The 20604-nt window shown below is 42.5% G+C and overlaps 1 protein-coding gene across 6 annotated transcripts in view; it reads left to right on the top strand.

The window, feature by feature from the left end:
* Nucleotides 1-20604, top strand: part of PLEKHG1 (pleckstrin homology and RhoGEF domain containing G1) — a 220157-nt gene that overhangs the window by 30271 nt on the left and 169282 nt on the right. Inside the window, exon 2 of one of the 6 annotated variants that reach the window (XM_027602560.2) lies at nt 10577-10812. The exons of the other annotated variants lie outside the window; for them this stretch is intronic. The gene's annotated coding sequence lies outside the window, so the exon portion shown is untranslated. The remainder of the gene's footprint in view (nt 1-10576; nt 10813-20604) is intronic. 6 annotated transcript variants of the gene reach the window in all.

Below are 20604 nucleotides of genomic sequence, written 5' to 3'. Positions count from 1 at the left end.
TCGGGCTCCCTGCTCAGCGGGAAGCCTGCTTCTCCCTCTCCCAGGCCCCCTGCTCTCTCTGTCAAATAAATAAATAAAATCTTTAAAAAAAAATAAAAAAGATAAATAAAACCAAGAAGCCCATTCCACCTGCCCTCCAGCCAGCAGCCTCCTTGCCAGGTCTGCTTTCAGGTGATAGACAGGACCACAGGGAGTGATGCAATGGATGATGTTACTCCTTTGGGAACATCCCCTCCCCTATACACAGGGCATCAGGGGACCCCTAGGGGCCCAGCACGACAGCCCACACATTACACCTAGTCTTGTCTGACCAAGTCTTATGGCCACTCACACCATAATGACAGCATCTTTAAGTCACCTAGCAGGATTCCCAAAGGAACTGAACTGCCATGTGCTGAAAGAGTCCTAGGAAAATGCAACGTCTGAGCTTGCATTTCAGAAGACTTCTCCCCTGCAACAGTGGGTTTGGGGCTTCCTTTTCCTCTTGCAGTAACTACTCCCCACTCGGCTGCCAGAAGGCTCACAGATGCTTCAGAGCAGGGGGGAGGCTTCTGGAGATGGGGATGAAGGGTTGAAGTGGCTGGTAAAAAGGGGATTTGGGCTGGTGGAAGGGGTGCCTCTAAGGGGAAGACCCCCGGGAGCAGGGAACAGGGCTTTGGAGGGGGTCAGCCTCCTGCCAGGGCTTCTTGGCCACAGGTGCTCCCGGGGGCCGGCTGCCTGCTTTTTTCTGCCACCTCCGCCAGACTGTCCACCAGCTCCCCTGGCCCTGAGCCCACTGGGCATGGCAGCAGTCCCTCCACTCACAGCTCTCTGATTCCTAAAACAAGCGTGTGGCATTTCTAATCTTTTTGGAGGAGTTTTTGCTGCAAGTCGCAAAGGTCAACAGTTTAAACTTCTCAGAAATGCCTGTATTATAATAGTGGGGGGGAAAGGGGAAGAAAGGTCAGAGGGCACTAAATTATTTCATCTCCATTCTCCTTATAAAAAAACAAACAAAGAGGCAAGACCGGAAGGAAAGTACCCCACGATTAGCTGTGATGGTCTCTGAGTTATAAGTGGTACCCTTTCCTCGTTTTTCTTTACAATGTGCATCTATTTGTATAACCAACAAAATGTAAATTTAAAGATCTCTTCCAAAGTTCAGTTCTCTGTTTGTATACTTTTACCATCTGCTTTGGCCACGTGGATGCCGGCAGGCTTCTATCAGAGTCTCGGGTGCTATAGCGGACGGTCAGATGGTCAGGGGACGCACCAAGCTGAAGCTGCTGCCCAGGCTGGCTCTGCCTCTCCTCCTGGCTTCTCGTCCCTCTTCCTCCATGTCTTGTTCCCCGTAGGGTGGCAGGGGCGGGTGCCTCTGGTAGAGAAGATAGTCCAGTGGCCACCATCCTTTAGGGACATAAATGGCAGGACTAATGTGCGTTTTCTGTCATGATCACCAGGTAGCCCTGCAAGGTGGACAAGAAAGACACTCTTGCTTCTTGGCTACTGATGAAGAAATGGATGATTCCAAAGTCAGGACAAGAAAGTCTGAACCCTTATTTCCTTACGCTAGTCAATGACAGTTTTTAAGGCTCTTAAAACCACCAGTCTATGTAGAAACAATTTGCGTGAAAAATTTTATACGCATGTAAAAAACATAGCATTGAACTGTTTGGAGCAGGAGTGAGAAGTAAGGTTCCCCCTCCGCCACAGGGAAGGGCACTTTATGATTGCCTGCGCCCCGGGGAGCAAAGATGGAAGCCCACTGGCCCAACCCAGACCGAGCACTGAGGATGGAAAGAAACCAAAGCCAGCAAAGGACTTAGAGAAGATAATAGAAGCCTGGGAATGCCTCAGGCAAGTTCGGCGTCACACAACTCTCGAGGAAACTTTCGTGGGGCTTAGTGTTGTTAAAGGTACCTGAGGGGTAAAAGATGATTGACATCAAGTAAGAGCTCACCTTGCAGTAAGAGGAGGCCTGCCTCTGTTCCGGAAGAGTCTCTGGAGTGGGAGGCAACTGAGTCTGTGCAAGGCAACGGATGTCTCAGGAATGTGAGCATTGAAAATTCTCTGCTCGTTCGGTGCTTTCGTTTAGAAAAGAACAGAACCAGGACTAGCCTGGAGGAGCAGGAATTAGAGAGGGTGGCCCTGAGTCCAATTTGGGAGTTGAAGAGAAAGAGACTCATGAGGGGAACCAGATGAGGGACTAGGGGAGTCACTGGGGAGATAAGAAGGGGCAGGGTGTGCTTTCTGACGCACTGTGAGGGAGAGAGGACCCCCTTCCTGTGAGAACCACCTATAAGGATAAGTAGAACTGGAGGCTCTGTTTGCTGAGGCCAAGTCCAGGCTGCCCTGGACTGATCTTGTCTGAAGTCAGAAGTGAGCTCATTCACAGAAGACAGCTGTGCAAGGGGAGACATAGAAGTATTGAGGCCTAAGTTTCTCCAGCTTGTTAGGACATCCAACACAGCTTTCTTCTGCCTGCTTCGCCGAACAGAATTTATCTGCAGCTCCCCCAGCTTGTCACAGCTGTCTTCCTGCCAGCCTCCATTATCATGCATCTGGAATCTCCGGTGGGAGGCTGTGTGTTTGTGTGTGCCCACGCACCTAACTCAAAAGCTGCTTCCAGAGCTTTGACTACGGGTATCCTTGACTCATTTATCCTTGACTCAGTCCATTTTTATTGAGTTCCAGGTGTGTGCTGAACCCATTGCGTGTTCCGACCTCCAGAAGCTATCTGCCTTTAAACTCTCAACTGACTTGGTGACTCCCTGACCTGTTTTTTCCCTAGCTCTAAGTTCCTTCAGATACCTTATCTCTGCAGCACCTGGCTTATTAATCATCACCAGTCCTTTGGCCTAAGGCCATGTTGGACGCCGTACTCCCCAGTCTTGACTATGGTCTGACCTCTCTTTGCAGAACTCACTGTGGCCACCAGGGTCCCAGCAGGAGAGAGAGCCCCACAGGCCTTCCAGGGGGTCAGCACAGCGTGGGAGCCCAAGGGAGGTGGCCCAGGGCTGTGGGTTGGCCTTGCAGGCTTGGTGCTAGGCTGGGTGCTGCCTGAGCAGCATTACAGAAAGTGGAATGAAGGAGGGGTCTGTGATGGGCAGTGTAAAGGGAGTCGACTCTTGAGTTCTGGAGAAGAGAGCAAGTAGATGTCTGGATGTATGTGTGGTAGTGGGTTCTGTGAAGAGGTTGTGGTTAGAGAGGCTACTTCGGATCTAGGGGCCACAGATGAAGCCCTGTCTCGTGTGGTAAAGTCTAGTGCTCTAGATTTCTCCACTTTACTTTACGTCAGAGGCGCCGGGGGAGCTAGGCTCCAGGGGGGCTGGGGCAGGGCTGACGACGCTTGTGCCGGATGATCCTTGGAGTAGCAAGGCTCTGAGGGCACCCCAGGGCACAGCCAGTCCCTCGATGGAGGCCTGTCTTCAGTGTGGGGGCTGAAGCTGTCAGGAGCAGTAGCTGGCTGACAGAGCAGAGAAACAGGCTGGGCGCAGAAGGCAGGGGGTGCCGGTAGGAGCCCCTCGGCGGTGACCCCGACTGGGGACATACATTTCCTCTGGCTGGAGAATTGTGGGAACTTCTTAAATACTTGTGTTCTTCGTTGCGGTCATGAAGCTACTTGGCTTGTGTATGACTCTCCGTTATTTTGGGGCAGGGTAATACTTTTGTCATGGGAGAGTCAATTTATGAGTTTAAAGAGCTTGTTACTTGCTAGAGAGCAGATTGGGCACACTGCCTAACAAATGTCCTGAATTTTAGACAGACCCCTTGGCTGTTTCTGTCTATACCATAGGCTTTGTCTTTCAGAGAAGCAATATATTTGCATATGTGTGTTGTATGTAGTATTTATATATGTAAATGTTTCTACTTTTATATGAATATGATATATACATAAGCACCACAGTCTATAAATCCTAGCATCTTGGAGCTAACTGGTAATTTACAGATTAGTCCAATCCTCTTATTTTTATAGGAACCATTAAGGTACGAGAAGAACAGGAAGTAACATGGGCACACTCATATTTAGAGGTCTTATTGGCTCATTGATGATGTGAAGGACTAACCTAGACCTCATTATCACATTCTATTATGAATGGGATGAAGCGGGGTCACTTTCCTTTTGAGAAAAGAAAAAGCAGCGTAATAGTAAGGTTGCGTTTCACATTTCCAAGGTCACCATGTGTGGGCGGCCCGAGCATCCAGTCCCTGTGAAGGGTCATCTTTTGCACAAATAGTATACACAGGCTGTGATGTTGTAATTTTTAGTATTTTTTAAAAATCTTATTATATTCGTTCTTATAAATACTTTTCCACACAACCTCTCTTAATGATTACCATACAAAACAGTCCTTTATTTGTGTATAGAATGGACATTTGAAAGTGACAAGGGATCTCCTGGCCCTGATTTGCCCTGGGGTTTGTGTCCACTCATGAGTGTCAGCTGCCTGGGGCGACATGACTCAGAGAACAAGGTCTGTCTTTTGAATCGTTTCCTTCTATTGCTTTTCATTGATGGCAACAAAGCTGTTCATGGTTACAAGCACAGTATAAAGTTGTTCTAATAAATATATGCAGCACAACTAAATGGATAAGTGAGAACTGACCGTTTAGCTGGTGGAGATTAGGGGGAAGGTAAGGAAGGAGGCACCTCTCTGACAGTAGTTCGGCCAACACCAACAAGATGTGAATTGTCCGCCAGACAGGTCCAGAAACCGTGCAGGTAAACTCATTAGGCTTCTAACTAGGCTTCTAACAGGCATCGCAGGGCTTATGTAGGAAGGCAGGAATGGTGGCTGGCAGAGGCAGCCTGCTCAAGTGCCAAGTGCCCCTTGATCCAGCAGAGCCTGAAGGTGCATCCTTGACTATGAAAACTGCCCTGACCCGGGTTCTGAGACCCAGCGGCTGCACAGTTCTGTAATCAGCTTTTGACTCTTGCATGTTAGGTGAGATTCCTGTTCAGATGTGAATCAGTCCAGCATGTTTGAAAGCTACCATGTGAATGGCACTTTGGGAACCCCCCAAATTACAGTTACAACACTGTTCTCTTGCATATACATAGTAGGATAAAGGACATGCCACACATATCCATCTAGTAAATAACACAAGGGTATGGAGGCGGCACACATGGTTTATAGGAAGTATAGACAGTGTGTAGAAAGTGAACTCTGAGTTAGATGAGAGAGGAAATCACTGTTGATCTGAAGAGGAATGACATATTCCTGGCTCCACAGGTGTTCCGTGTAAGAGGTAGGAAAGACGGAGAGAATAAAGACCATAAAGGTGGTGAAGGAATTAGGCCAAGTGGGGAACATGGGTTAGTCCGGAGAGATGTATAATCTTCTGTTTGTGATGTGTCTTCGTCTCACACACGCTGTGTTTTCTCCTGCCTCTGACCCTTGCTGTCAACATTCTCCTCCTGGAAGTTCTTCTCCTTTCCATCTTGAAGTCCTGCGTGAGCTTTCAGATATGCCCCTTTTGCTGCCTTCACATGGGCATTGCTGGGCTATCTCAATCTAATGAAAAGACCTCCTGCTCATTTCTTAGGCCAGCTATTGGGCATTCTGTCCCCTTCGCTTCTTGGGCAACAGAGTGGTGCATACCCGTCGTGGAAGGGCAGCCCCCCACTGTACCCAGGATTGAGCAGAGTACTCCATATGGGTGGATTCATTCAGTCAGTCAGTGCTTGTCGAACACCGAGTACCATAGTTCTTGTCAGGTGATGAGCAAAAGAGAGAAGAGACCACCCCCTTGTCATACAGGGTCTAGTTGGGAACACAGACAGGAAGGAGTAACTTACTGCAGTACAGGGGAAGGAATGCCGGGCTGGTAGAAATGTGCAGAGTTCAAGAGCACATAGGAGGGGCACTTAGCCTAACCCAGACCGAGCAGGAAAAGATTCCCAGAGGAGGTTGCATATGGAGTGAGTCTTGATGAGTTAGACATGAAGTATAGATGAGGAACTATCCATTGAACATGTAAAACGCATTTAGAAAATCTTGCCAGGCACACATATGCAAATACCTGAATTTCAGTCCCTTTCCTGCATTATTATATTAAGCCTTCTCAGCCCAGAAACATTGTCACTGTTTTCTTATGGCTCCAACTGCTCTCAGGCTGATCTCAGCGCTCAGGCTGCTGCTCCTCCAGTGAATGTAAGAGGAACGCTTAGAGGGGATCAGAGCTTCTGAGGTCCATGAAATACATCTCAGTTTACTTATTACTTAAAAGACTTTAAATAGAAAAGTATATAAGTGATACGTGATGACTGGGGGCAGGGAGGGGAAAACAGCTCATACACCTAAATCCCACCAGCCAGAGGGAACCATGTGTAACATTTTTGTTTTCCATCCTCTAGATGTTTTCCTGCAAACATGTCTTTTTTCAAAAATGGGATCCTACTATACTATGCATCCTAGTTTTCAGCCCCTATCTTGGGACCACATTGAGCATTTCTTAGAATATAAGCTTTGTAATAAAGTATCTTAAGTGCCTAATCCGTCATAATGCCTACATTTAGCTCTGTGAGTCCAACTTCAGGAAGGAATAAATGGAGAGACAGAATCATTTTGCAAACTTTTTATTCTGACAGATGCAATGTTGGTAGTAGGGACATTCGTGGTTAAAAGACTAGGCAGAGGAGGCTAAAGAACTCCGCCTCGAAGTGATGTTTTCAGGAATACTTTCAAAAACATTTTGCAATGAAATGATACATATCACTGATGGCTGGTTTTATTTGCCAAAAAGTTTCTGGGGAAACTAGCTGGCTTTAAGTTAGAGGTTACCAAATACTGAAGTTTGCAGGCACTTCTAGTATGATTTCATTTGAATTTCCTTTTCCCAACTTGGTTGATATTTTGCTAATGACTGACTTATTTATTTAGACTTTTAAGCCATTCTGTGCAAATACCTTATGCAATGCTTTTGTTTTTTTCCCCCAAAGTTTATTTATTTTTACCAAGCCAAAAACACACTTCACATCCGGGAGCAACCAACAAATGGATTGGCTCTCCTTTGAAGACTCTTAATCCAGCTTCGCATTTTTGAATAGTGACTCTGGGCCTGAGATCCCACCGATGAGACGGTGTTTCCGCCCTGGAGGTCCGAGTTCTGATGAAGAGAAGGAACAGCAATTCCCGGGAAATGCCCTGCTTGGGGGTGTCCTCCAGAAGGAGGTCATCGGTGCTGGAGCTGAATTGCGAGGGAGGAGAGGGAGGAGGCCAGGCACGGAAGGGCGGGAGTGGTGTGGCGGGCAAGGGGAGGGCAGGGCAGAGTCAGGCGGGGCAGGTGAAGGCCATCCAGCCGCCGTGGCTGCAGGCAGTGCGGTCCTGCTGGTGCAGGGGGGCGCGGCGCCCGGTTCACAGGGACCGGGGGGAAAGCAGGCCACGATCAGGTGGGGTGAGGGGCTTTCGGCTGCTGGGGAGTCAGCCACGGCGCTGCCCTGGAGCTGCTTCACGGGCGGTTGGAGACACAAGTCTGAGGGCTTTGCTTAAAGCTGCAGGTAAAGATCAGGAGCCTCTGAATACCCGTGCCTCACCCGGTTCCTCTTTTGCTCATCTCGGTGGCAGCACAACAGAATAGAAGCATGAGTAGAGTCAGTGAGAGACCAGGAAGTAGAGGATCATGAACAGTGACCCTAGGGGCGCCTGGGTAACTCAGTCCGCAGAGCATCTGCCTTCGGCTCAGGTCGTGATCCCGGGGTCCTGGGATGGAGCCCCGCATCGGGCTCCCTGCTCGGCAGGAAGCCTGCTTCTCCCTCCCCCACTCCCCCTGCTTGTGTTCCCTCTCTAGCTGTGTCTCTCTCTCTCTCTGTGTCAAATAAATACATAAAATCTTAAAAAAAAAAAAAAAAAGGAATAGAAAATTAAAATAATAATGTCAAGGGGTGCCTGGGTGACTCAGTGGGTTAAACGTCTGACTCTTGATTTTGGCTCAGGTCATGACCTCAGGGTCCTGGGATGGAGCCCTGTGTGGGGCTCCACACTCAGCAGGGAAGCTGTTTGAGATTTTTCCCCTCTGCCCCTCCCCCAACTCTCTCTCTCTCTCAAATAAATAAATAAATGAATCTTTTTTTAAAAAATGTCAAAAGATGGTTGAAGAGTATCAAGAACCCAAGTGAGGTTGGCAACCATGGGTTTATCGTGGTATCATTATGCACGTGTGGTGGGTCTTCAGTTTTCAGCCTCAGAGAGATATCACTTAAAATAGGAAGATGGAAATGACCCCAGTGTGGCACTTTTCCTGGGCAGTAGCAAAATTCAAGAATGGAAGGGAGTGAAGGATATCATTCAGAGAGTGGTTAGGGGTGAGCCAGGCAGTATCCGACCCACTAGGAGAAAAAGGAGGGGCTCAGGGGTTTGAGGGGACGGAGACAGTAAGGGTTGGAAAAGTGGGGACCATCACTTTTTTATTATGTACCCATAATGCATACCATAAATACAAAAGTTTCCTCACTTTTTAAATAATGATATTGGCATGTTGTTCATTCTAGGGTCTGTAAGATAAAATGAGAAGTAGTCTCAATTTCCAACAACAAAATCCTAAGTTCAAAGTGGTACATGATATCTTTGGGAATCAGTGATGGTGTCACATTTGACTCAGGTAAATATGGGGCTGGGAGAAGTGTCAATATCCAGCACAGTATTAACAATCAGATCTGGTTTTTTCTCCCTCTGAGAATCAAGGATTGTGCTGACTGCAGAGTGATGGCTAAGATATGTACTCCCCCGTTCAAAAACATGAGGACCTACTGCATGCCGGTCAGTGTGGTGTGGGGTACCACTTACGTCCAGAGTGCCACAAGTAACGAGAAGCCATGGGAGAGACTCCCTGACCCTCAGACTGGTTTCTCATGTGATTTTTAGGAGAAAGGGTCAACTAACCTATATGCCTTTAAAACAAAGCGTGTGATCAAGTGGCCACATGAGCACTGGAGTGTAGTGTAGTGTAGTGTAGGAAAAGTGTGTAGCCCAGGGCAGTCTTGGAAAGCTGGATGGATTTGGAGAAATGTTATACAGTAGTTGGGGTGAAAAAGGATGGGAAGCTCAGAAGGCACACAGCATACCCACGGTTCATTACCCGTTGCCACATTGACTTCTATCATTGAACTATATTCTAGACTAACTTGAGAACTGCACGGAAGCCTGAAACTTAGCTTTGGGATAAAGCTTTTTTTAAAAAAAAAAATAGTAATAATAAAGTGAATAGAAATAAATATTTAGAATATCTTAACTGAAAGAGTAAATCAGTTTTTCCATGACTAGATCAAGTGGTTTAAATTCAAACATATGGAAAAATTTAACTTTCAATTCCAGATTCGAAGCCTAATTTGGGGAGAAAACCCATTCCGGGGAGAAAACCCATTAAAGTGATGAAGCAATTGAACAATAAATCTTTAATTTGTAGAGAATACAGTGAGTGCTTGGAGGTACATCGTTATTTCCGTGCTTTGGGATTATTACAAACACCAGCATCGTTTCCTGAGAGTTATAAGGCTGTGATTTGTAACTGACTTCAGGGCAGGGGTGGGTAGGAATTTATGGGATGTTACCCTTCCAGGAAGAATTAGGACAATTTTTTTTTTCTTTTGGATGAAGATACTTAAAACAACCCAGGTTTTAAAGTAGTTGAGTGACTCTTCTCCTGGAAAAACAATTAGTTTTCAATCCTGTTGCATTTGAACATTCAATAGAGCTGTCACTGGAAATGGAAGAAAATGAAAATGCGGACGGATACACTCCCTCCCCAGGAAGGGTTTATAACAGAATACTTTGAATTTCACACAAATGTTTTACATTATTCATTAAGTTTACTCCAGTACATTTCAATCTGTTGCCTGGAGTATGAGTAAATTGCAATTTTCACTGCTTTAAAAAAAATTTTTTTTGGAGGGGGGGTGCCTGAGTGGCTCAGTCGGTTAGGTGTCGGTTAGGTGTCTGCCTTCGGCTCAGGTTATGATCCTAGGGTCAGGGATCAAGCCCTACGTCGGGCTCCCTGCTCAGTGGGGAGCCTGCTTCTCACTCTCCCTCTGCCTGCTGCTCTCTGCCTCTCTCTGTCAAATAAATAAATAAAATCTTTAAAGGGAAAAAAAATTTTTTGTTTTGGGGAGTCATGGAGACTTAACGCACTGCAAATTTCACTTTTAATAAATGACACTGAAATATTTTTAATGCCCTGAAATAAACAAATGAGCATTTTAAGAGTCTTGTAATTAAAATAAGAAATATTAAAGCCAGGGTGCCTGGGTGGCTCAGTTGTTAAGCATCTGCCTTCGGCTCAGGTCATGATCCCAGGGTCCTGGGATTGAGCCCCGCATCAGACTCCCTGCTCCGTGGGAGGCCTGCTTCTCCCTCTCCCACACCCCCTGCTTGTGTTCCCTCTCTCCCTGTGTCTCTCTCTGTCAAATAAATAGATAAAAATCTTAAAAAAAAAAAAAAGAAATATGAAAGCCATGGGTGGACATGGTAGAGCAATCATGGTTCTGTTGTTTTTTTCTGCTGGAACTTGTGGATTAACTGTATGTAATCTGTAATTCACAAGAACTGGGAAGTGTGTCTGTTTCGGTCTGATTTTGTCCTTTTTAATGTTTCTCATCTAGGTTGTCTTCACTTGTACGACTAACATCTCAGCTTATCTGGAGCTATATTTTTTTATATTCCTTTCACGGGTTCAAACATGTTTCCAGTGAGTTATGGATGGGATATTTTTGGATTTTCTCAGTTTCTGCACTCTGGATTTTTAAGATACTCAATTGACCGAACAGCTTCAGGGAGCCCAAGTAAACCCAGCCATGCTAAATGTTCATGTTGATTATAAGCTATGTCCTGATCTCAGGTATGTTTTTAAAATGTTAAGTGGATCTTAAAATAAGGAAACCTGATAGATGTGCAGTGATTTTGGCAGGTACCCAGTAAGTTGTTAAATGCATCGTGGGCCCTCGTTCCGTGCACTGGATGGCACTCATAATGGATTTTGATTATGTGCTTGGTAGTTAGTGACTTATGGAAGGCAGGATGATGGGCTTTTTCCATTTTAAATTTTAAATAATATATCTTTGAGGCGTTAACAGAGGGCATTCTTAAGTTGAAGGAAATGAAACAATCGTTATCTTTCGGGGTTGTGTTATCCTTTGTAGATAAGTCAATAGCTTACTGTGTAAATGATTGGCTTCAGCATACCTAAGATTTGGGTTCTCTTTAAAGACAAAAAAAAAAAAATCTATAGATACAAATCCCTCTTCAGGGTCATTAGGCAAACTTCAAAGTGTTAATGCTCATGAAAAGAAGCCCTATTTTGAATTTTTTTAAAGATTTTACTTATTTGAGAGAGAGTGAGCATGAGGGGTGGAGGGAAGCAGAGGAAGAGGGAGAAACAGACTCCCCGCTGAGCGGGGAGCCTGACTGGATCCCAGAAACCAGAGGTCATGACCTGAGCTGACGGCAGATTCTTAACCAACTGAGCCACCCAGGTGCCCCTTGAATTTTTTATATGAGTAACAATTTTGGCATAAAACAGCCAGATCATGGTATATCATTCAAGCTTTTTTTTTCCTTTATGTTAGTGTAATATATGACATCCATAAATAGTCACACCTCTAGAGAGGGAACAGAATGTCTTTTGAGCAGCTTGTAGGTAGAGGGACCAGACTACGATGGTTTACCCAGCAGCAGCTGTAATGACAGTATGGCTTCCAGTGACCTGTTACATGATTAACTCGGCTCACTCGGTCCCTTTTCCTGGTTCACTGAAGACTTCCTCCTCCCGTCCTTTCTTGTGACCACCCATTCTTCACGAGAGGTTAGGCACTGCTTCTGGAACAGATCCTCCTTTCCCCAGTTTTGTTTGTATTCTTGCTTTCCTATCATAGTTTGGATAAAAATCCCGTTTGATCATTTTTAGTTAGCTCCCCACGGTCAGAGCCTTAGGTTTTGCTCATTTTGAAACATTCTCTTTGTTAGAAGTTAGATGCCTCATGAATAAGACTTGACTTCTTCGACTCTAAATGGATGTATTGTTTTAAAAATCTAAATCGTTGGAAGGGGTTGAAATCAAACATAAAAACCCCATTTTCAAGTTCAGCCGCAGCTAACAGTTGCTATATTGATGTTGGTTTTCACCAACTTATTTCTTTTCTAAAGCTTCTATTGAGCCTTGGTTCTGCAAAACGGGGATATTAACATCTTTCATTCACCTCTTCTCCACTATGACTAAGGTGACAAACTAGTCCTGGCTTACCCAAGACTTTCCCAGTTTTAGCACTGGAAGTCCCATGCCCGGGAACACTCTCAGTGCCAGGAGGGTCAGCCCTACCTATAACCTCCCAGCGTGTTAGACTCTAATTTTTTTACAGTATCATGGTTTAATACTTCTGTTATACTTATTGTCACAGCGTAACTATGAATGATTACTTGGTCTGTGGATTGTTCCTAACAAATGAAAGCCAATATGCAAATATTATTCACTGCGGAGCCAAGTAATATATACCCAGATCCATGGAGAATGAAATTCCATTCTGGATCACTAAATTTTGCTGCTTGAAAATTTTTCCAACAGCTTCATTTATACACTCCTCTACTTTGGGGTTATATTTGGCTCCTACTATCTTTTTCATGCCATGTTCTCTTCCTTATGGTAGAGAGGAATCATTTGGTAGACTGTTTCTTGGAGTAACTTTTTATATATCTTCATTTGGTAGACTATTCCTTGGAGTAACTTTTTATATATCTTCATTTGGTAGACTATTCCTTGGAGTAATTTTTTATATATAATATGCATGGATGGTAAGCTCTGTTACTGCACGTTTGAAAATGTCTGATTTTGCCTTCACACTTGATTGATAATTTCAGTCTAGATTCACAATGATAGTTCTACTTTGAAGGCATTGCCCCTTGGATACCTACAATCTAGTGTAACCAGTGAGTCTGGTGCTGGACTGATTCTTGTAACTTAGTTGATTGTATATGCATCTGTCTGTTTACCTCTTTGAAGCTTATGGGAATTTTTATTTTATCCTTACTTCTGATATTTCACCAGTGATCTGTTTTTGAATCTTTTTTGTTGACCTTTGTGATCTGAAGTCTGCTCAGGCTCAGGATATTTTCTCCCCACTAATACTTACGCAGTCTTCACAGAGAACTCCTGTAGATGAGTTTAGGACCTCTTGGAATCAATTCTCCATATCTTTCATATTTTCCTTCTCTTTGTTTTGGCTATATGTTCTGGAGATTTAAATCTTGCAGCCTACTGAATGAGTCTTTAGCCATATAAATTCTATCATTTAGGCCATTAGTTTTCTGTTTTGGCACTTATTTATTTAATAATCTGAGAACTTTCCCATTCTTGTTCTTTTTTCCATGAAAGCAATATGAATATCTGTGAGTATTATTCCAGTCCTTGTGAAAGTATTGTTCTTGACAATGATGAAATTGACAGATGATCTTCTTGGATTGCTTAGAATTTTTCTTTTCCAGCATCAAACACTACTTTAATTTGTTAATTTTTAGATAGAACGCATTACTGTTTTCCACCCAAACCCTAGCTCTAGCTAAGTTACCTCTCTTGGTTTTTTGAAGCAGTTTAGGCTTTCCTACCTTCCTGTGCTCTCCAGTTGCTTGTAAAATGTCTTTCCTTCCATTTCCTGACTCTTCCCTAGAGCTCACTCTGATTGCCCTCCCTCCACTCCATTTACATAAAAGGTTCTGGGGCCCTGTCAGGCACAAGCAGTCTCCCCTTTCTCTTAACACTCCTTGGCCCTTGCTTGAAGCTTTCTTGTCATTGCTTCTCTCTCACTCCTGCTGAGGATCACCACTGCTTCTGTGTGATTCCTGAAATGAAGGTAAATAAGGGTGTCAAGAGGACAAGCAAATGCCCAGGCACAGGAGGGAGAAGATGGGGAGTTCTGGTGACCGGGAGGAGGCTGTCCCTGCCGGGTACCTCTTGTATAAAAATAGCTACTCGGGTGGTTAGGGGTTTAAACCATTTCCACCTCTCAAGTAGAAACTTCATTGGTTTGCAACAGTTTTTCAAATTATTTTGTGTTGCAACATTCTTTTAAGTAACAATTAGTCAATAGATGACCAAAATAGAAGCTATTAAGATTCTTTTTATATAGCTGAGAATAGGATAATACAATCTGGATGCATTCTTGAAATTTCTCTGTGGTTTGGCTTCAGTAAATTACTACTTTACATACAGCTTTTAAAATATATTTAGATTTAAGTTTAAAAGTGAGAACCACTTGTGTAAACATCATTGAATACCATTCTTTTAATGAATGGGGTAATGTTATTTATATTCTTTCTTCACTTCCTCTGGAAAGCCCATTTCTTTTAGGAAGGCTTTAACTTACACTGTAGTCACCTTGAAAAGTGAAAGGAATTCACTTTAGTATATTTTAACTCAGCCACAAATTCTTACTGTTGCTACCAAGAAGTGCTGGGCCCAAATCTCTGAGTCTGATGTTTCTAAATTGGGCTAAAAATAGCAAACGACAATACACGTATCGCTAAAGTAGTGAATAGGAATGTTTAGGGGCTGAAGAACCCTTATTTTATTTTCCCTTTAATAGAGAAAATGCTCTTTTTTTCTTTTCTTTTCTTTCCTCCCTCCCTCCCTTCCTTCCTTCCTCTCTCTCTCTCTCTCTCCCTTTCTCTCTCTCTCTTTCTTTTTAAATCCATTTTGCAGTTTGTGTTTCAGGGAAGCTGTGAGGCCAGAACTGATGATGCAGGGTTTCCTGGGCTGGACTGAGGAATCTGGACTCACCCAGACAGCAGTGGGGGGACCTTTGGAAGGATGGAAGCAGAGAAGCAGAAAGTCACGTGATCATGTTGGTTGTATAGATGGCAGGATGGCAGAAGGGTTAAAGGCAGAGCAGAGGGGAGGTCGTGGTGTAATCCATGCCAGAAAGCCGTGTGCCAAGACAGTTAAAATTCTGAATTTTTATTCTGTGTTAATTATACAGCCATTAGACCATTTGCCGGTTATTTTATAAAGACTTAGCCCTTTTAGAGCTAGAAGGGGCCTTGGAGATCTTTAAGCCACCTGTGATTTTTACAAATGGCAGAAACCTGGGAGCTAAGGAAACAAAGTGATTCCTCCAAGTCTAGCAACTCATTGCTGGCAGAGCTTGGGCACGGACGCAGCTGTCCTGATACCAAAGCCAAGGCTTTTCCTGTGGTGCCACCTACCCTTCCTCCCTGCTCTCTGCTATGTGCATGCCCAGGCCAGTGTCCCACCTGGTCATTGATGACACACAGTGTGATACCGACAGACGTAGTCAGCTCATGCCCCACTCTTGCAAATGACTTATCTCGCTTTCCCTACTCTTCCCAAATACACATTCTCGCTCATCACATTCAGAAGATGATCTCGTCTTTTACTTCCCAGGAAAAAAATAAATAAATAGATAAACCAGAAATCACCTAAGAACATGCTGGCCACTGCCTGCCGTCAAACCCAGTAACTGCCATGTGCCTGTCCCTTGTGATAACCAGCCAAAGTAGCCCAACCTTACTTAATACTGCGCTCCGGGCCCTAGGTCCCAGTTCCTCCTGTCTTTTCAGGGAACTTTGGAAGAGTTCCCCGTTTCTCTATTTTCAACCCCGTCTTCAGTAAACAATCTGTTCTGTCAACATTTATATAGCCTTTGGACGCTCCCACTGGAAACCCTGCTTACCATACGTACTCAGCATATTTTACTCATTCATTTAATAATTACTTGGGAGCAACTACACTGTGGTAGGCATTGGGCATCCTGTTGCACACAAAGGAAATGGGGTGTTATGTGGTCCAATGGGGCAAATGGATGCTAAACAATATCTGTGGTTGCTGAGCATTTACATTGGAAAGTGCAATTCTAACTAACTTTATGGCAGTAGGTACTACATCTCAGTGTTTTCATATAGCTACCGTATTTCAGTGTCATAGTGAAAATGGTGGCAGCGTGTCCTGTCTAGTATATCTATGTACTACTAGAGTCCTGCCCGTTGTTCTGGGTTTAAAATCACATGACCAAAGGCCCATGCTATTGCAGGCTCTTGTAACTTGTATATACCCAAGTATCTGGGCTAAAAATGCATCTAAGCAGAAGCCGAAGAAATATTTATCTGGGGCGCCTGGGTGGCTCAGTTGGTTAAGGACTGCCTTCGGCTCAGTTCATGATCCTGGAGTCCCGGGATCGAGTCCCTCATTGGGCTCCCTGCTCAGCAGGGAGTCTGCTTCTCCCTCTGACCCAGCCCCCTCTCATGCTTTCTCTCTCTCTCATTCTCTCTCTCTCAAATAAATAAATAAAAAATCTTAAAAAAATAAAAAGAAATATTTATCTGCTCATGGTGTCAAGTGCAGACTCCCTGAAGTATTTTTGAAATAGCGTTCATGTTAAGTTTGAATCTTTTTAAATCAGCAAAATAACTGTCTAAGCACACACAACGTACCCTAATGACATATTTAATAAAAAGACAAATAGTTTTCTCAAGTACAGATTTAAAATGACAAGGTCTCTATGCATATGTCAATTATCACCCGTCTATTTTCCTCATGGGCTACATAATTCAATTTTAGCATTTCCCCTCTTTTTAGAAGTAAAAACAGACCACATTTGCAAAACCAAAGATTTCCAGGAAGTCCTAGTTGCTGTAATGGCAAGGAAGACATAGATGAATAAATCACTGTTTGGTAGGGACTGTAAAATGTTTTATTGGAAGTCTGCCCTCCACATGCATGTTTCCTTTTTTTTTTTTCCTCCATGAACCTGAAAGCTCATTGAAATATCCTCAAGATGGATGTTAAATAAAAACTCTGTGATATATTTGGTAGTTCATTTTTAAAAAACTGAAGTCAAAGCCTGTTTTTCTTGACTGATGTGGAAAGGTTAAAAAAAAAAAAACCTTCAGTGAAAGGAAATTACCTTTCTAAATATAACATTCTGAAATGATGTAACAGTTTTTTCCATATGTTGCCTGAATAAAAGTAGTGTTTTTACAGAAGCCTGGTTAAAAAAAAAAGGAAAAATCAGTACTCTACCATTAAATAAACAGGCAAACACAAATTCAGATTTCTAACGCTGTCTCCCAAAATATCAGATTATTAAATATCTGGCATAAGAAACATGGTATCTTCTGTTTCCTTATACTAAAATCAATTTTACTTATAAAATATTCCAGCTTTCAAAACCACAGCCATCTGAATTCTGTTCATTTTAGGGAATTTCTCTGTGTTAATTAACATCTTTCATTTTTCCCTGCTTGCTTACACATCTCAGTTACTCCAAACAGTTATTGATCTAGATTGAAAGAGGCTCATGGACTCTAACCTTAGAAGGCATTCCTTATAAAATTCTAGAAATGTTCATCCATTTCCGTGACTTCCTCCATTTTATTAAATACAGAATCTGCCAAATCTTACAACTTTCCTAGTCACCTCCCTGCTTCTTATTTATGTCTGGACTTGCAGATCTTTGGAAACATTTGCCCTACCTATAGTATTCCTCCACTGATGTGTTACCAAGCCCCAAGTTTTAATATTAAAATTGTATTACTTTTATGCTTTCAAGAGCACACCGTGTAACTGCAGCTACCTCTGGACTTTGTTGTTAGCTGAATCTGAGACCCCCTCCCCCAACCCCATCCCACTGGCTGGAAGGTCTGTGAGGGTAAGTACCGAATCTGTCCTAGTCGCTGTTGGATCATCAGCACCAGCGCCCAGTGCCCGGTTGGTGCTCAGCTGTTGGATGCCTTCCAGGTACTTCACGAGTGGCATGGGTTGCTGGGGTGATAGGGAAGTGAGTTGGGAATGTGTTGATAACCGTACAGTAGCCCTTGAGATATAGCCACCATCCAGTCTGTTCCCTGATATGTATCCCTCCGAAGCCTGCTGTCTCGGGCAAAGTCTTGGTATTTCTCTTTGTAACCCTAGTGCCTTTCACAGCCCTTGAATGAAGGTCATTCATTCAAGAATCATTCACTACTTCACATTTTTGCGCAGTGACACCTGCAACATTGGGGAAAAAGAAAAGAAAAGAAAATGATGTTGAAATCCCCAGTTCTATTTGGCCAGCTTTCCTTATTAAGAGGTCCACTTTGTTGTAAGAATGAAAAAAAGAGAGGAACATAGGGGAAAGTACGAGGCAGGGGTCACCTGCTGGAACTCCTAATTTCTGACTAAGTATTAGAATTAACAATCCTTTGGTAAGTAATTACGCCAACTGTTGGTCTCTTCAAAAACAAAGCAAAACTAAGGTCTGGGCCATCAGAATCTAGTATGCACAGTTTTTGTTGTCTATCTGCTTTTGGTTTCTTTAAAAAAAAAAAAATTCACAGCCAACTTACCATTAAGTATGGCTCAGGGTTGGAACGTAGCCGGTATTAGCCTACCATATCTTAATAAGGTATAAAGAACTTTAATCATTTCTACCTACTTTGGTGTGTGACCCTGTGGATCCCAGGAATCGATACAGACTAAAAACTGAACTTGTCTTAAAAGTTCAACTCACTTCTAAATTTTATTCATATGCAGCATGTAGTGCCTGATCAGATATGCAAACCTGATATATAACATCAGGGTTGAGTGAGTAGAACCTTCATTTTGTATCTGTTAAAATGCCACTGAAAATAATTCAACTTATCCAAACTGCTTGATGTGTATAGTTTTTTCAAGAACACATCCATTTTGTTATAGGAGAAGATTTTCTTGGAGGCACTGTCCTTTACTCCATAACCCCACACCTGGCATACATTAGGTGTTCACTGCATAATTTAATCAAATTGTAGGTAAGAGTGGTATATTGACTGGTAAGGAAACCAACAAATATTAGCTATTGAAAGATTTTTACCCCTTTTCCATAGTCTCCACTTCCAAATTCTAGGGTTTGGGTTTTTTTAAGTGGTTGAGACCTGCTGTATTTCTTTCAAAGAAAGAAGTGACCAATTAGACATGTCAAATCAGAAATAAAGATTGACTTGATTCAGGGGTACAGGTCTGTGATTAAGCTTGCAAGGAAAGCTATAGAATGTCTGTCTTTGGAGGTCTCTTTGGGAATAGAAATGTATGTTTGTACGTAATAGATCCTAAATACTTGATGAATGAATGAATAAAAACCAAGTCTCAGTATTTAAATAATTACCTGCATGAATGAAAAATTCATGAAATTGTTTAACGTTCTTATTCTGAAATGTTTGATCATTTTAATTCTCCCCATTCCCTTTCCACCTTGGTCAACCAGTTTCTATTGTGAATTTCATTGCTAGTGGGTTTTCTTGCTTATCTCTGAACAATTATGTGTACATATAGCATCTCAGAACCAAAACTTGGCTCTCTGAAAGGACAAATACAATAAATACTACTTTTCTGTATATTTTCAAATATAACATTTAAAAGGTGTCTTCACCAGTGATAAGAAAAATAAGGTTCCTAGAAATATATCTAATGAGAGATCTGTGAGACCTTTATGTAAAAAAAATGGAATAACTTTAACTTTATTAAAGATATATTTAAAAGATCTAAACAAATGGGGGGGGGGGTAAAAGATGTCAAGTCTCCCAAATACAGGTCCAGTACAATCCCAGTCAAAATCCAGCAAGTTTTTGGTGGAACTTGGGTTGATTCTAAAATTTATATAGAACAAAGATCCAGAAATAGCCAAAAAACTCCTGAAGAAAAATCAGGTAGAAGGATTTAGAGATGTTATTTATATTGTTATAATGCCACAGTATTTTAGAAGTGATTTTGGCAATAGAGGTAAACAATTAGACCCATAAAAGTGTAGTTCTGAAACAGGCCCTTGTTTATATAGAAACCTAATATGTGACAGAGCTGGACTTGAAATTAGTGGAAAGAATAAATTAATAAGTGATACTGGGGTAATAGGTTATCCTTATGGAAAAAAATGAAAATAGATCCCTGCCTCACAGCATGAATAGTAATTTCAAATGGATCAAGGACTTAAATGTGAAATACACAATTTTAAAGTTTTGTTGAAAATGTGATAGAATAGCTTCGTATCCTTGGGGTAGCTAAATAAGAAACAAAAATCATTACAGCAAAAAGAGATATATATTAGAGCATCATATTTAAGCACTTCTGTTTGTCAAGAGAGAGACTGAAGATAAACCATAATCCAAAACAGGCATATGAATTTTTATATTGGGGAATATATAAAAAGCTCCAACGAATTCATTAGAAAAAGATAATTCTATAGTAAAATGGGCAAAATGCATGAACAAGTTTTTCACAGTGAAGGGAACATGAATGGCCAACATACATATGAAAATGTGTTTAACCTCATTAGTAATTGGGAAAATACAATTTTAAGCCACAAAAATATCATTTCCTACCCAGAATAGCTATAATTAAAATATTTTAGTATCAGATGTTGGCCATAATATGGAGCAAAGTGAACTCTTATATACTGTGGGCAGAGTGTAAATTGGTACAGTTACTCTGGGGAAAAAAATTTGGCGTTACCCAACAATGTTCATGTGTATAATGAACATCCCAGCAGTTCCAATTCCTGTTCTACAAGGTAGAACATGAAATCAAGGACCATGTACAACATTGCTTGTAATAGGGAGGAAAAAAATGGAAATAATCTAAAAGTCCAACAGTAAAGCATATGGTCTGCTTGGGCCATGT

This window comes from Zalophus californianus, chromosome 7, assembly GCF_009762305.2.
Source record: "Zalophus californianus isolate mZalCal1 chromosome 7, mZalCal1.pri.v2, whole genome shotgun sequence".
NCBI lineage: Eukaryota > Metazoa > Chordata > Mammalia > Carnivora > Otariidae > Zalophus > Zalophus californianus.
This window is presented reverse-complemented; position numbering and strand designations above follow the sequence as displayed.